Genomic DNA, 17,334 nt, shown 5'->3' with positions numbered 1-17,334 from the left:
TTCCCTCCTCTTCTGTCTCCCTCACCTCTCCTTTCTGTGTTTATGTTTTCATTTCCATTATGAACACATCATTAGCTCCGTCTCTGACAAATGGCACCACACTTAACAATTTGAATTAAAGGCAATATCCTCCTTATTAAAAATGTCTTCTATTTATCCAGCCCACCTGTGTGTGTGTGTGTGTGTGTGTGTGTGTGTGTGTGTGTGTGTGTGTGTGTGTGTGTGTGTGTGTGTGTGTGTGTGTGTGTGTGTGTGTGTATATATATATATACACATATGCAAGTCAGACAAAGAGCAATTTAAATGTTTGTCTATGTGACAGAATTAATACATATTCATCACGTTTCTTTTTCTTTAATGCAGCTGAACATTGGTCATTTGCTGCTTCTCTTTCCCCACACGTCCCCTGAGCGTCCTGTTGGAGATCGTCCTCAAGGGCATCTCGGGGGTGGTAGCTAAGGAAAAAACAGAACAGACATTTTTCAAGAATTTCCATAATGGGTTCATAATTTTAAAAACAATGTCATAGATGTTGGCAAATGGTTGCTATCCTTTCAAAGACATGGCAGAGAACTTCATCTTAACAATAACATTGAGGATATCATTCATCTACGGCTGTCTCTGTGATGACTTATTTTGTATGTACGTACAAATTTGTATTTTGTACGTAACACGATACAATACTGTCAGTGACAGCTCGTTTTTATTTAAAAGGTCCCATATTGTATAAAGTGAGATTTTCTGTTTTGGTAAAGCAGGTCTAGGTTCTATATTAATACTGTGAATATGTCAAAGCCTCGGTCCACAGAGAAACGAGCACAGCCTGTATTCACAAACTGAGCCTTAAAACCAGCCGTCAGGACTTCTTGAACTTTGTGATGTCACAACAAAGCAGTCACCACTCTTAGCCACTCAACCTTGCAGGATTTGGTTTCTCTGAGTGTTTACCTGAAATCTGCTGTATTTTTATCCAATCACAGTTGGCCAGTCTGATTGGCTCACTGACCTATTGTTGCTAGAGCTCCAGAGAGAAGCCTTAGAGAGGAGTTGTAAAACTACATTGAGGTAATTTTTGGTGCTTATAACCACAAGTACATCATCTTATAGATATCAACACTTAAAACATTGGAAAACTCTAACATTTGGGAGCTTTAAATGCCACAAACCATGTACTAAAGTGTAAGATAATGTGTTTGAGTGCCTCAATGCAGCAAACGAGAAACTACCATTAACTTCAGCTAATGGACATCCTGACCTCTGATCAAATCAATATTTCATACTAATGAAGTCTGAAGTTGTCAGCGGAAACAAAAATAAGTTAACAAGAATTCATGTATTGTGTGATTTGGTACAATGAAACACAAAATAATCATTTCTTTGTCTACGTATTTTAATTTTGATAGTACGTGTGTAACTACAGGTTAATCCCAGTGGTAATTTACACACTAATGATTTTGGTAGGAGAGTAGGATTGCAATACCTCATTAAATACTAAGTTGCAGCAGCCATGTTGAGCACCTGACAAAGTGCTGACACCCCCTGACCTATGTCCAGTCTGCAGTTCTGCATCACAGAACATTGCTAAATGAAAAATAAGTGAGTTATTTTTGGTGAAGCTCAAACAAAGTCCAATCAGAATGGGGCCATGAACCACCAATCAGAAACTACTGTGATCCATCTTCTCCTTTGCATTATTTTACAGTCATGGATGAATCATGTCATTTTCATGTCCATCTATGTTATTATGAACATTAAAGTGTGAAATGAATGAATGAATGAGTCACTTTCCTGTCACTGGGCAGTAAACACTTGAAATAAAATGCAAAATTGAAATTACAGGTGCAAATGCAGACTCAGTGTTTGGGTCCATTCATGTGAGCGAGTGGAAAAGACAGTAATTTACTGCTTCATTTAACAGTCATTTACCATAGTTAGCTAATTTAAACATACAAACAAATCTCCTCCAGTGATCATAATTATTTAGTCAATCATTAGATCCGGGTCAGACGAGAGAAACAACAGAATTAACTTGTTAGAACACAAGCGTCATTGTCAGGTGGAACCAGTCACACTTCCTGGGGAGGGGGTATGACTTGACATACCACCTCCCAGGAAGGGACAGCTCGGACGCGTATGAGTAATTTCAATTCATTTTCCCATCACAGTGACTCTAACATGAGGAGCTAACTTCCAAATCCGAGGGGGGGGGGAGGGGGGGTCACACGAGAAATTTCACACATGAGTAGTTGACTGACTCTGCGACTCAGTGGAATCGCACGTTTAGGTGTTTAGACAGGTTTAACCAGAGCGTCTGATAGCAGCTGATAGTCTGATGTAAGGCAGAGCCAGTGGACTGTCTTCTTCAGGCAGGACGCCAGCAGATGGTGAGCCACCACCTGCACCTCAAGGAAACGACCAAGACTGGCATCACGCCGCTCTTTAGACCACACACACACACACACACACACACACACACACACACACACACACACACACACACACACACACACACACACACACACACCCCTCAGAGACTTCCAGGTAAGCTGTGGGTCGACGACTAGCTGCATCCTCGGTGGAGAGTTCTGGGAAATGTGGATAGCTGGCAGGGGAAAAAAGCAGCTAATGGTCACAGCAATCTGTCAACATCAGGTGAATGTATGGCGAACTTGATGCAGATCTTTTCCTCAGGAGAGACACCATCAGCCGTCTGCTGTCTTTGAAAAAAAAAACCAACAAAAAACACTTAAATTAAATAAAACACTTAAACACCTACAGTCCAGCGTTAACTACTGTGGAAAGAACATCTGAGAGACCTCTCTGATTCAGTTTTATTTTAATTAAAACTGCAACTCAATTCAATATTCTCTGCTATGATGATGAAGTCAACAATTTGGCAAGTATAGTGCAGCTTTTTAAAGTGTTTCACGTGTGACAGTGCAGCTGCACCCTCCAGTTAAAGCGTCCTCCAACACCATCTATATAAAGTGGGGATTTAATTAGGTGCAGGTGTGCCTCATTAACCGGCCACAGCACCTCCTGGCTCCGTCCTTCCTGGCGCTCCGTCACCTCTTGCTCTGTAATCCACTGTCATATTGCTCTTTTGAAATGAGGGAGGGTTTGTGCTGCCATTCAAATGCTCTGCAAGTTCATTTAAATGCTATCTCTTTAGCCAACAGGGCAGATATTAGCCTCCCGAGCTGATTTGTAAATAAATGCATGGCCATGTACATATAATGACATACAATGACATATGTGCATATGTACACATTACAGGTAAGATAAGATAACCTTTATAAGTCTCACGGTGAGGAAATCCAGTGGATTTAAATATATATTTAAACAAACATACCCCAGGATAACATTGTCTAACCATCTTATATTTGATGCAATATTCATAATATTGGTTATAATGATAACGGCAAGACCAATAACTGGTTTTCATAAAGTTGTTCTCAAAAAGTATTAAACCCAGTCGTTTTCCTGCAGAGGCAGAATTGTTTTTCACAGCTCCCATCTTTGACCACATAAATATTCATTCTCCAAAATTACTGAAATTCCAATATTTTAGAGATTTTCCAGTCGAAACGTTATACTTGACTCAGCAGGATCATGAACTGGATGGTTTACAGCAGACCTGTGCAATGTTTATGTATCTGTGATCATGTTAGACCACCCCTCATCTTGGCTCCGATGTGGCTCCTGAATGTGCAACAAGTCCTTCAGATTAAACACCCGTACAGGTTGTTTGTCTCTACCCTCGGTTAGAACCCACCCAGTGGCAGGTGTACCAGACCTTTGTTGTCATGGTAACAATGTTAATCATGCCATTGAGGTTGTGGAATGGTCACAGAGGACTCTCATCGTCATGGTTACAATAAAAAAAAAAAACACACAATGGAGGTTGTCAATAAAAGGAACAATGCTGCTTTATGGTATGAAACGGGAAACAAAGCAGTTCTCATGTATAAGTTTTCCTATCTTCCAAACGTGGACCCTGTCGCTCAGCTACGTCACCAGACTTCCTGCACAGCAAAAACACAGATGAAAGGTGATTTTTACAAATTGGATCCAAACCTAATGTGGAGCTGGTTAGAAATGTGATTCCAGTCAGACTTCTACGTCTCAGCGCACCATCAGAGAGTACGACAGGAACAACAGTCCATGTTGTCAGCTTCAGTCCAGGCAAGGCTGGAGAGAGGCTGCGTCACCAGTGTACGTTGTTTCCACAGCAGCCCTTGCTTGGAAAGAGCAGTGCAGACAGTTTGTCTTGTAGAGAAACAAATCAGAGTTTCCTGCAGACTGAACAACACCTATGGGCTTATAAGCACCGTGCACAAATTACCTGTGGAGTCATATTTTATGGTGTGAGTGTTCCAGTTGCTTTTAAATTTATACATTATACATATTTGATACAGCAGCTACAGTTGTTAAATGTTATATACCCCAAATACATTGTTCTTCTGAAGAGATGATGCTTCCTTTTTCCAAACTATCATGCACAATCCAATATTTTTCAACATATCCTGCTTTATATTTACAGTATGTAACAAGTAATAAAACCCATTTACTATTTGTTCGCTGCCTGCAATGAATTTAGAAATACTTTTCAAGGACTTATTTTTTCTCATACTGGCTGTTTTAAAGATTTTTTAAGCCTTCAGTTACACACTCCAATGCCCTGCACTGTGCTAAGATTAGTTTTACTACATGTTACCTATCAATATTTATATGTATTACATGTTTATATTCATGTAGTCTTTCAGAGTACTTGCAGCCTGTGAAACTTCATAGCGCTTACACCTGCGGGCAGAGCTGTGGGTGGTAAAAGGTAAACCCATCTTTATAATGTCTCCACTTTGTTAAAAGGAGTCTAACTTTCTTTGTTTAACAGTGAGCGATACGAGGCCTTTCATAAGTACAGCTGGCATCTGATATGACTAAAAAAAAACATCTGCCAAAGACACCTACAGATGCTGGAGAAGTTTTCTTCGTCTTGCCTTACTTCAGGCTTGTATGAGCAGAAGGGCAGCACGAATCTTTAAAATACAGCCTAAAGATAATGACCTTACGACGAGAAAAACATGGTCCAACTTTCACTTTAACAACCCACCTTCAGATAGTATTGATTACACTTATCCTACAATTTGTGCAATGAACACACAGACTTTCTGAAAGCGAAAACCTTCTTATCTCAAATACAATTCCCTCCATACAAGCAGACTGAGATACTCCGTCCTAAAATACATGTGTATGTCTATTTTGTCAGTATAGATTGCCAGTTTGAGTTGCCTTAGTTTTGCCTTTTTTGTCTCCACCAGTGCAGTTTTAGTCTGTAACCACCCAGAGATTGTGAGAATAGCTGAAGGTCAGAACTGTCTTTAGTAAGTAAATGGAGTCTTTGATTATGGTGCATCCCTCAGTGGTAACTAGCGCCTGCATTGATATGGAACAATCTGTTTCTATATACTATCCAGCTTCCCTCCTCCATCTGTGGAACTCAGCACAAAGCCTGTACTGATGGCACAAATCCTTAATATACCAGTGACAAATCTGTAGTGTTATTTCTTTCCAGCATAGTTATATCGTTAAATAGCTGAGCACTGTTGGAGGGCACAGGAGTAAATACAGCATTTACTTTGTACGTAAAATAAACATTACACACAACCTTTACGCTGACATCTCCAAAATTCCCCTGCAGATACTCACATAGGTGCAGGTGAATGGTCACAGGTTGTACATTAAAGGTCCCATATTTTACTTGTAATTTTTCTGGTGTTTTATTTAAAGTGTTGACATCTGTAAAAATATATTTTTGTGGTTTTAAGAACCAGAAACCATCTCAGTGTAGTTTTACATCTCCTTTCTCAGGCTTCTCTCTGGAGCTCTAGTAACAGCAGGTCGTTGAGCCAATCAGAAGAGAGGCTCAGAGCCTTCTGTTTTCTGATTGAGCAAATAACAATATAGTAGATTTCAGGTAAACACTAAGAGAAACAAAATCCAAAGTTGGTTTTAAGAATAGATGGTGGGTCAAGGTTTTGATATTTTCACAGTGTTAATATAGAACCTAGATCTGCTTTATAATCAAAAAACAACTGGACATCTCAATTTAAACAACATGAGACCATTAACAAGTACATTCAGAAAAAGCACACCTACTGTATACCTCACAAAATAGTTAAGTCTGTCATATTAACTCATGCATTAGCCCCAAAACTCAAAACTATTAAAAATATGAATAAAAAATAAAAATATTAAAGCATATCTTTTTACATGAAAGGTCAAAATAGCTGGAGCGCAGATTGAACTGAATTGAATGCCTTTATTGTCACTGCATGTCCACATACAACGAAATTTACTCTCTCATGAAAGAAAACTGTTTCCATTTACTCTACTGAAAACACACTCTCACGTACAAACACACAAAATAGAATTAATTAATTAACAGTTAAATCCAGTGACATGTGATGTAAGTGCTGTAAAAAAAGATACAGTGCAGTGGAGGTTATATCTGACTGAAGTCTGTGAAGCTGACATACACTGAACTAGATAAATATGGATGATAACCTTGTATCTGTTGTGTCGACAAAATATAGGTCCACTTGTCAAGCAGTCAAATATGCCCTACAGGAGATGGCCCCAGCTTCTTCATGTAGGTCAACAGCAGTGAAACTCTCACCTGACACCACAAATACAGGAAGTCTCTTAAAACAACACTACTGAGTTATATTCATCCAGTAACCTGACTCTGTTCTTTGAGCATTGTATGTTGTCTTCATTCTTTCTATTAATTGTAATTAATTATTTTATAAGACCTATAGCGTCTGTATTATACAGATATATGAGCATTGCTCATTTGTGTCTAATTAGAAATTGAGGATTTTCCACAGTAGGCTCTGAAAGGCTGTCGGACATATGGTGCAGAATCCTTGTTTTTCATGGCTGTAACTCGGCCAAAGAACCAACCCCAGTAGTCATGTTTGATACCTCTCCCAATACACACCATTACTAGTGGGATTAACAGGATTGTGGTTTAATGCGCAGAGGGTTAGAGAGGCAATGTGAGACAAGCGGCTCTGGCAGTGGCAGACAAGTCTGATGCCAGTGAAGCACTTCAAAATGAAAGAGAAAAACTGAAAAAAAAATAGGGCACAGAGAGGGAACTAGAGACAAAGAGGAAAGGAAAGAAGAACAAGGAGGAGACAAGTTGGATGACAAATGCCAAAAGCCAGAGTCAAACCCACAGCATCTTGAGTACATAGTGTATCTCAGCCTTCTGCACCGCAGAGCATCCGAGTGTGTCTAACATGCTTTGGTTTCAGTCCATTTGGAAACAAATTCAAAGTGCGAAGACCCAGGCGGCCCAGTTCTGAGGGGAAAGGAGGTGTGTGTGTGTGTGTGTGTGTGTGCGCGCGTGTGTGTATTTTTATTCAAGAACCATGCAGTTCTTCTAGGTGAACTCCTCTTTGTTCCACACATATGATCCTGTGTGAATTCCTGAGTGTTTCGTATGTGCATAAATCTCGTTATGCTCAGGAAAGCCGTGGTGGAATCATGACATGTAAGTGAACTTGGTGTAACCCAGATAAAATAATGGCTCCTGAAACTTTTGGATGAGAGCCCAGGTTCACATGCTCACTCTGTTGGACAGTATGTCAAACCGCCTGAGCTAAATCTCTGCATTATGAACTGTTACATGCCAACTACATCTGCTAAGGGGCCCCTGTTACTCACTGTCCACGTACTCATTGCATCAAGGTAATTTTGGATGCAAACAGATGCTAAATTTTCAAGCGTTATAGTAGGGTTCATATTTATTTTGAAATGCACTGACACTGACACCGGATCAGAAGATGCTGATAGTTGCAGTGACAGTTGTTGACAGTGACCCAGTGTGACCTTCTTCACTCAGGGTTACATGCGCCGCCTTTAGCAGGACACATCAAAATCTGTGCTGTTGAGTAAATCGAGGAGAGCTGCATCATGGGAAATGTAGAAATTAGATCTTAAACAGGAAGAAGGAAACTGTCCATCAAGAGTCTGATCTGGAAGTGTAACATCAAGGCGGTGGAGTTTTTTTTAAATCTAATGGTGGCATTTTAAATTAAAATAAGTCCGTCATTATTTGTTTAAATGAAGGATTCATTTTAAGATCAGATGCACAAAAACACAGCAGTAGTTTTGCTTGTCTGATTTATATTTGTCTGTCATTGTCTTTCTTTTCTTTTCTGTCTGGCTTTTGAGAAGCAACGAGAATTCTCAATTCTTTATCAAAAGCTTTCGCATTCACAGACGGACACTTCAAAAGAACTGATGAAGAACATCCTGTGATACGTCTCATATTCAAACTAAATCCACTGTGGTGTCTCCCTGGTCAGTCCAATCAGCACACACACACACATACACACATACACACACACTGAGGCTAGCTTCTTCTGATTTTAATATTGATAGACGCAGAAACACTTTGTGTGAGCGAAATTGCACATGTTGCAAAAGTATCTCAACAGCAAAGCATAAAAACCTACAACTAATTGGTTCTCTGTGGGCCTCCACTGACAGGCCTAAACATTAGGGTTACACAGTGGGGAGAGGCAGGGAGGAAACGCAAAATATGAAGGAGAGAACGAGAGACATACAGTCAAAAACAAGACAGAAGGAGAGACAGAGAGAGAGAGACAGAGGAAGTGTGAGACTGAGAAAGCAAAGAAAAAAGAGTCACTTGAAGCCACAGTAGCCTGGAGAAAGATGTAAAGAAGAGACAGAGAAAGAGAGAGAAAGGTGGGGAGAAGAGAGAGAAAATGTGTAAATCTGTGATGGTTAAAAAAAATAGGTTAACATTATAACAGCATGAGTGACACAAAAGAATGAGACAGAAGGACAGAGACTTTATAAGCTGTTTGGGGTTTTCATAAACCTACTGAGGTTTCTTTTATTCTCTGACCTTTTCAGTTCCTGTGATTTCAATGTGCAATTTAACCTACAGCACGATAAAGGAGAGATCAGACAAGGAAACTGACAGCTGATGTGCCTCTTCCAACAATTCCCTGATTGGCTGGAAATGCCTTCCAGCCCCCTTTTTGTATGCAAACTCCTGCATTCCTTTAAATATCTTGTCTGGTATTGTATTGCTGCATGTTTGTGGTTGTGCTTGTCACTTGTTGTCATTTCACTGTGTCGTATCAATGTGGAACACTCTTTGCACGTGTTCCCAGGCTTCGCAGTGATCCTGATTGTGATTCAGTGTGTTAGCGCCGACGCAGCACATTCCTCCGCCTCACGCAGCCACTCGCTCATCTCCACACACCGGAGCTGCCAGTTTACCTGCAATCAAGTCCACCCTGCTGCCCCGAAATAGAAACGCCATCACACAAGATGCACTGAAAAAAATGCATGTACAGCTCAGTGTTCAGACCCTTTCAACCCTGCAGACCACTTCATTTTATTGTGTTTAATTTTAAATGTGTAAAAACACGTCAGCAGGCTACTGATCCTACATGAAGCTTACTCTAACACAACTTAAAACCAACAAAATGTTAATGTCAGCTAATGCCAGGTACTGACAACCTTCATTAAACCAAGTGTCAACATCTGATGATGCTGGGGGCCGGCTGCGTGCCTGCGGGGGGGCTTCATTCTGTTACACGCTTGCAAAGAAATGTCGACATCCACCTCCAGAGTCTGAATTCACTGCTCCAAACATCACTGGTATGAATGCACTCTTAAAGAATCCTCAGAGCCTCAGCAGTCGGAAGGCTCCTCATCTCTTTCAGCTCAAAAGACCCCGATCTCAGCCAACTGGGTGGGTGCTGAAACCGGACGCCTGCACAATCTATACAAACTCGACCTCATCTCCTTCTCATATTTCCAGGTCCAGAATCCGTCTGACATTTGGCTGCACTATTTTCTGATCATTTTCTGCCTGTTACTCAGGTTAGGACACACTTCAACATCCATATGTGACCTCATTCCAAAAATACATCCCAGCAGTAATAATAAGCAACGAGAGGACACTGAAATGTGCTTTTTTTTTGGTATTTATTGTAGGCTTGAATATATTTTGACACGCATATCCTTACTCATAAGTCGCTTAATGTTCAGTTTAAACACGCAGCTTTAACTAAGATTAGTTAATGTTAATGATAATTAATATGTTCAGTAAAGAGGTGTCTATATATTGCATATATAGTGTATGAGAGACAGACTATTGATGTTAGATGATTCTGTAAAATATGTTATGATGAATCTAAGGATCTAACATTCATGTAATTAGTCATCTACTTCTACATTTACCTGCGAGGCTATTACAGTAACATGGTGCGAGCTGAGATATATTAGTGCTTTTTTTGTTGGTTTTTTTTGTCTTTAAGTGTAAGTTTAAGTGTATTTCTTTCTTCTGAGGACTTCGATAGTAGGTGAACAACACCCTACTTGGATATATTGAATCATGCTGTTTGCATTGAGCCTGATAAAATTGAGCCACACTTTGATCTATTATACGTTTTTACACATAAATGTGATGCACACTGTAGTCAGTCCTTTCAAAATGCAACTCACACACACACACACGCACGTGAGCCTTGTCTCTGGGTGTTATATGTTTTTCTTGTACCCCTGGGGCCCTCTTGGGGTTTGGGATCCTTTCACTAACTGGTCTCTCTTTGTCTGCAGATAACTAATTGGTACATGTGGAACAGCTGTGTGTTCCAGAGTATATAAGTCCTGGCTATATAACCTCTCTGCAGGCACACCAAGGGTTCTGGATGGCTTTGGCTTCAGTTCTGCACCTGACAACGCCTCCACTCACAGACCTCATTACTGAATTTACTGATTTCCACACATCAACACTCAGATTTCATTTAATATCCTGATTTGGTTTAATAACAATACTCTCATTGATTCTAACCTTGGTGTCTCCTTTTTTTTTTACTGTGGCCACACAACACAACATTTTTCGACACTCGAGTTCTTTAGATCCATCAACGTTTGGTGCTCAGCACTGATGATCAGGGCTCTCTTGGAGACTGTGCACGGTCAAGATTGGGCAGCTAGAGAGAAAAGCAGTGGTCTAGTTACTGAAGCCTGGAGGTGCTGACCTGGGAGAGAATGTGACTGTGATAAAATTTCTACTTTTCTTAAAAGCTAACACGAGGTGATGCTGGGAAACAGAACAGTGGCATTTTAACATGCTTCATGACACCTCTGACTGATGCACTGACTTTTCTAATACTGAACCAAGACCAGGATCCTTTCTTCTTTCTCTGACCATACCCAGGGAGTGAACTGCCTAATCAAACCTGGTACATGGTTTGCAAAACCCAGGCTTTGGTAATGTACCTCCATACAACAACATATCTGCACCGTGTGTTTCACTTCATGTGCTGGTTAATTAATTAATTAATGGTATATAAACATAATTTGTAGGATTTTCTTTCATTTAATTTCTCAACTGACCGGATTCTAGAGTAGAGTCAGCTGAATGCTGTTTGTTTGTCCTTCCTCATATTCCGCCTCCTGTTACATTTTGAAACTAAAATGATCCAATTTATGTTTCCTACCTTCCCTCACCTCTCTGTCAGCATGGCAGCACAGGACTTATCTGCCTCATTGTCTGTTTGCTAACCTTTTTTTTGTCTCCAGACTTCTCTCTTTCTGCTGCTCTCCCTCCATCCTGACTCATCTTTTTCATCACTGGACCTCCTGCCCTCGGTCCCACCTCACCAAGCCCCTCAAAATGTCACTCCTCAGGAAGAGGAAGGCAAAACAAGAGAGGAGGCAAAACAAAGTAGACATGATTGTTCCCTCTCTGCGTGTGTGTTGTGTGTATGAGGCCGCCTGCCTGTGTGTGTGTGTGTGTCTGTCACTGACTGGCTTTGTCTGTGTCTTTGTATGTCATTGTCTGCATGTGTGGGTGGGTGAAGTGTGCATGCATGAATCTGCTTAGACACAATGGTTCGTGTATGTCTGTGTGACCGACTTACCTGTGTTTGCATTGGTTGTGACTTCTTGTTTTTCTGTGTGTGTGTGTAGTTTATATGTGCATTTTTTCCATCTAATTCTTTAGATGTCAGGTCAAGTGAAAAATGAACTACATTCATGTAGCTCTTTTCATTTGATCATAACAGATAAATAGACAAAAATGAAGTTAAGATCAATTAAAACATGCGTACAAGGAACAGCCAGACATTGTGTCTACAGGATGAACCCACACCCATACCTGTCCATCTGTTTCCTTGGTAACAAACTGGATGTTCCTTGACAACAGGACCAATGAAAACTCCTCACTAAACTGCTAAACTTCTGTGCATATATATGTGTATGTGTATGTGCAAGTGTGTGTCCCTGCAAGACTTGCCTGTGTGTCTGTGATTGACTGTCTTCTGTATGCAGGGAGTGTGGCTGTGGATAATGATGTATGTATACAAGTGTGTTTGTATGCAATGTGAGTGTATGACTCTGTGTATTCATTCTGTGTTTACATGAGTGTGTGTGTGTGTGTGTGTGTGTAGCTGAGTGGTTTTGTGTATTCACAGTGTGAGTGTAAGTCACGACTCAAGCAGCTGCTGTCAAATTACCCTGCAAAATCACAAAATCGAGTCTTTGTAAAAATGCCTCCGCACACATGCCAGACAAGTGTATGAGTGTGTGTCTATGTGTGTGTGTGTCTGTGTGTGTGTGTGTGTGTGTGTGTGTGTGTAAGAGAAAAAGCTTCACCTGCGAACTGAGTGCCAATGTTCGCTCATTCATTGGCAGCCTTAAAAAAAACAGAAAACCTGAAAATACTGGTTGATTTCACAGTAAAAAGATCACATTGACTAATTTTTCATACACTGGAGACACTGTGAAGGCAGATTGTCCCTGCCCTCCATCCTGACAGGCTGGCTAACATTTGAAGATGTTGCAAAATGCCCAATTACCACGCAACCATGAACGCATAAAATTGTAGCGGAAAATTGCCACTCAGACTGGAACAGGCTTCATGCATCGCTGTCCACATTCTGGAGCCTTCGTTAGACAGTATTACTTAAATTAACTTTACATGAAATGTGTCAATATAATGACAAAGGATTGTTTGTAGTGCCCAACCCACTGAGAATCAACAGTCACCAGGGAACAGTTGTCCGTCCGTCCGTCCGTCCGTCCGCCCCATTCTTGGGAATTTCTTCAAATTTGGTATAAACGAGGATGAACAACCTTTGAACCTCTTGATTTTGATGGTCAAAGGTTGATCTTAACCTTAACATTCTTCATGTTTCACAAACATTCACTTGGACCAGTGAATGAATTTATTAGAATTTGGTGGTCAACTCTAAAAGCAGCATAGTGTCACTGTAAACCTGCTCCTGCCAGTCACAGATGATAACTCAATATATATATACAGTTAATTTATGGTGGAACTTTCTCATTCTCCTGCAATGAGGATGAGGAAAACAGTTCATTCAGTTTAGGCAGAATCCAAAACACAATGCATCATGGGCTCTTTTTGTTTGGTTCAAGGTCTTGATTAAATCCATCTAAATGATATTAAAACAGTTACTGTCATTGTGTTCCCTATGTCTCTGGATGAACAGTTGCCTTAGCTGGATATCAAAAAACCTGGTGAGGTGTTAATCAGACAATGTTTTTGTGAAGAAAAGAAGGAAAACACATTATGACACGGACAGAAGGTTCAGGAGAGGACGAAAGAGAGAGAACGTCCTGGCAATCTGTTCAATTTCAGTCTTGTTCAAGGTTTAACACAGCAGATGACAGTAAATCAAATCCACCGTTTTCTTTTTTCTTTTTGTTTAAAGCCTCCCCTGCTGTTTGTCCTTTGTCTCTCTCATCTGTGTCCAACATAATGTTGAGACAAGCTGTCAAAAAGGTCTGTTCCATCCATCAGAACCAGCTAAACACCTCGGGATCAAGGTTTTTGAAAATGGCAAAAAGCACATGGCTGAAACGCTGCTTCATTAGTCTTTTGTTTCTATTCAGTTCTTGCACCGGCATCAAGAGTAAGAGTAAGAAGAGTGTTTTTAAAATTGGAAGGTGATTCACTTAATCAACTGTCAAAACATGCCTGGAGTTTTATTTTTTAATTTCTCTGTAGAATAATCTCATCAGCAACAATATTCACACTTGCACAAGAATAGTTGAAAATATACTGGAAGTTATAGTCGCATTGCCAGACCTCTCCACACATTTACGTTGTGCCAGTACAAGATAGAAACCTCCCTGAACAGTGGGTGATGAAACATGTTGTGTGTGTGTGTGTGATGCCTGGTGCATGTTCATTGTAACTTAGTCAGTGGTTTTGATTCCTTTTCTAACAATAACTGAAAATTTGTCTCAGGGAAAAAAAGAAGAAATGAACAGATCCTCAGGTCAGCTTTAACCTTCTCAAACCACACACACACACACACACACACACACACACACACACACACACACACACACACACACACACACACTGACAGATTAGTGAATATTACATATTGCATGATTAATATTTAATAATTATAATATAATATATCACACCACCATGTAATGGATACTGTATGTATATTTGGCTTGTAATTTTGACTTTAAATTGCTCTTGAAAAACTTTAATATGTGTTTCAGTTCTTTTGGTCTATTATTATTGTACTTATGCATGTAGAAGCAGTTCTAGTTAAGAATCTGTTCTTGATGACCTGTCCTTGTCAACAGTATCATTAAGGGAGACAGTGGTTGAATGTGCTCAGTGCTTTTGTCACATTACTTGTGCCAGAAGTGGCAACAAGAGGATCTTACCCTGGCTAGTAATATTTATCACCTGTACTTGTTGGTCATGAAGTGGATACGAAAGACTGAGGGGTGTGGGTATTTCCTGCAGATTAAAGATCCCATGCTTTACACATTTCCTTTGTTTTATTTGAAGTGTTTGTGGTTTTAAAAACCAAAAACAGTCTCCTCTCTCAGGCCTCTCTCTGGAGCTCTAGTAACAACACCGAGCCTCTCTTCTGATTGGCTGACTGTTTTCTGAGTGATCAAATAACAATATAGCAGATTTAAGGTAAACACTCAGAGAACCCAAATCCAAGGTTGGTTATAAGGTTGGATGGTGGGTCCAGGTTGGTCAGGCTTGGGGCATGGCTGAGAGCAGTGACTGTATAGTTGTGACATCACAAAGTTCCAGAGGTCCTGATGGCTTGTTTTAAAGCTGAGTTTCTGAATACAGGCTGTGTGCATTTCTCTGTAGACTGAGGCTGTGATACTTTCACAGTATTAATATTGAACCTACACCTGCTTTATAATCAAAAACACATGGACATCTACCTTTATACAACATGGGACCTTGAAAGACGTAATACAACCATCTCAGCCATTAAATTCTCAAGCAACAATCCTGCAACGACACCACAGTGAGAACATCTGTACTCCAGCTGCCCTCATCTACTCTATATAGTTATTGGTATAAAAAAACAAAATAATCGTAACCTCTTTCAAAATGCCAGCAATAAAAGTCTTTTAATGTTACAACACACTAAAAGATCAAACCATTATATTTTCACTGCTGCACCGTGGCCACAGCCCAATTATGTTTTATTGCTTAAATCAGTGGTTACGTGACAAATTAATTAGATATTAGGTGATTGTGTCTCATGAATTTCATAGGAGTTGTCATGGAAACATTGGTGAGAGGTTTTCATTTACTGGCTCATTGTTAGTTAAATAGAGCATCACTTGAATATATGTTCAAAGATGATTATGAAAATGACTCACAATGGAAAAAAGAATAAAAAGTCACATGTGAGCTTTTATCAATCCAGCCTCACTTGTTCAGCAGCAGCAGCGATGCTCTGCTGCTGGATGTGAATTTGTTCTGATTATTCACAGCTCTTTCTTTTGAAGAGGACTGTGGGCTGTGAGACTATGAGAAAAGTTCAGTTCCTGGTTAACGACAATCTCTTGCTTTCTTTTTTTTTTTGTTGCCAGTTTCCTAATGACAGTTTAACAGTGAGAATTTACTCTGATCACATGCGGTCTTTCATGTGAAGTCTCCTTTTCCCCCTCCTCACCCCTCTCGCTGCTCTCTCTCTCAGAGATTATCTGCCTCCTCACTTTCTCATTTTGCACGGGTTTCTTTCGTTTTCCTCATCTTCGGTCGTCATTATTTCAGGCTCTTCTTGATCTTTCGAAATCTTCCCTCTTTAACTCTCGTTTTCCTCTAGCTCTAGTTTTTTCCTTTTCCTCTAGTTCTCTGCTACACTCTCCTCCTAAAAGTATGTATGACCTTACAAATGAAATGACTTCCATATTTAAACAGTTAAGTTGATTAATTTTTATGTTTGCAACAATTGATCTCTTGTTGCTACTCAAATAGAGTTTTAACACTGCAAAAGCTCTCACAGAGGAGGGTGAGTCATTTTCCTCACCTAAACTTAACAATGTGAGCTTTCTTCCTCTAAGACAGCTTTTCTTATTTGGTAGTTACACGTTAACAGGACAAGTCATAAAGACCTTGTAGTATTAGACAAGTAGTAGTGCCCAGCTGGAGACACCACTCTTCTCTGTAACTAGGGAAGCCAAGGTTTTATAGATAAGGATGCAGGGAAATGCATAATCCTGAGAAAACCAGTTCCAGACAAGGATGAGTGAAGTGAGGCGAAGGGCAAAACACATGTAGCAGTAGGTAGGTAAGTCATGTGACTATGTTCAGGTTTAAGTGACTAGAGTCTACAAGACTATTCTTACTCGGCTAATGTGCAGAAATCTGTTGTTACCATGTGATACCTTACACATGGTAACACATGGTTAGGTTAGGGTAATACATATATATGTATGTATGTATACACCCTGTAGGACCAGACATCTTTAGGAACCAGTGGGGCATCTGATTAACTCACCTATTTCTCCTTGATGCATCAAGCTTCTCCCTGAGACATCTGAATCTGAACATCTTTTCTTCAGATCACAAAACCTGAACCATGTCGCTTATATGGAAGTATGTTTTTTTACACATAGTCATGGGAAAGGAATGAAAAACAATCTATTGTTTAACCACATGTACATTCCTGTCCTCTTTTTTCTACATTGCAGTTGACGCTGCTTTGCATAAGCCACAATATATTTAGAAGGTTAATGTAAAATGTGTTACACTCCTGTGTGAAGTCAGAAGAGAGCACAGCTCCTAACCGTTTGCTGGGGAAAGCAGTTGCACCTTATGTGTGATTTTTTTTTGATTACTTTGCCTCCATGTCAGCCCCCGGTTTTGTTCCCACTTTCATTTCAAGTACACCCTGTACCCTACAACTGTTGCTGCTCCGACAAAATCAGCGAGTCTGAACACAGACTCCATACAGCACAGCACTC

Source organism: Trachinotus anak, unplaced genomic scaffold, assembly GCF_046630095.1.
Source record: "Trachinotus anak isolate AG129_WGS33_773 ecotype Australia unplaced genomic scaffold, CSIRO_AGI_Tana_v1 ptg000007l, whole genome shotgun sequence".
Classification (NCBI taxonomy): Eukaryota; Metazoa; Chordata; class Actinopteri; order Carangiformes; family Carangidae; genus Trachinotus; species Trachinotus anak.
The sequence above is the reverse complement of the archived record's forward strand: the minus strand, read 5'-3'. Positions refer to the sequence as shown.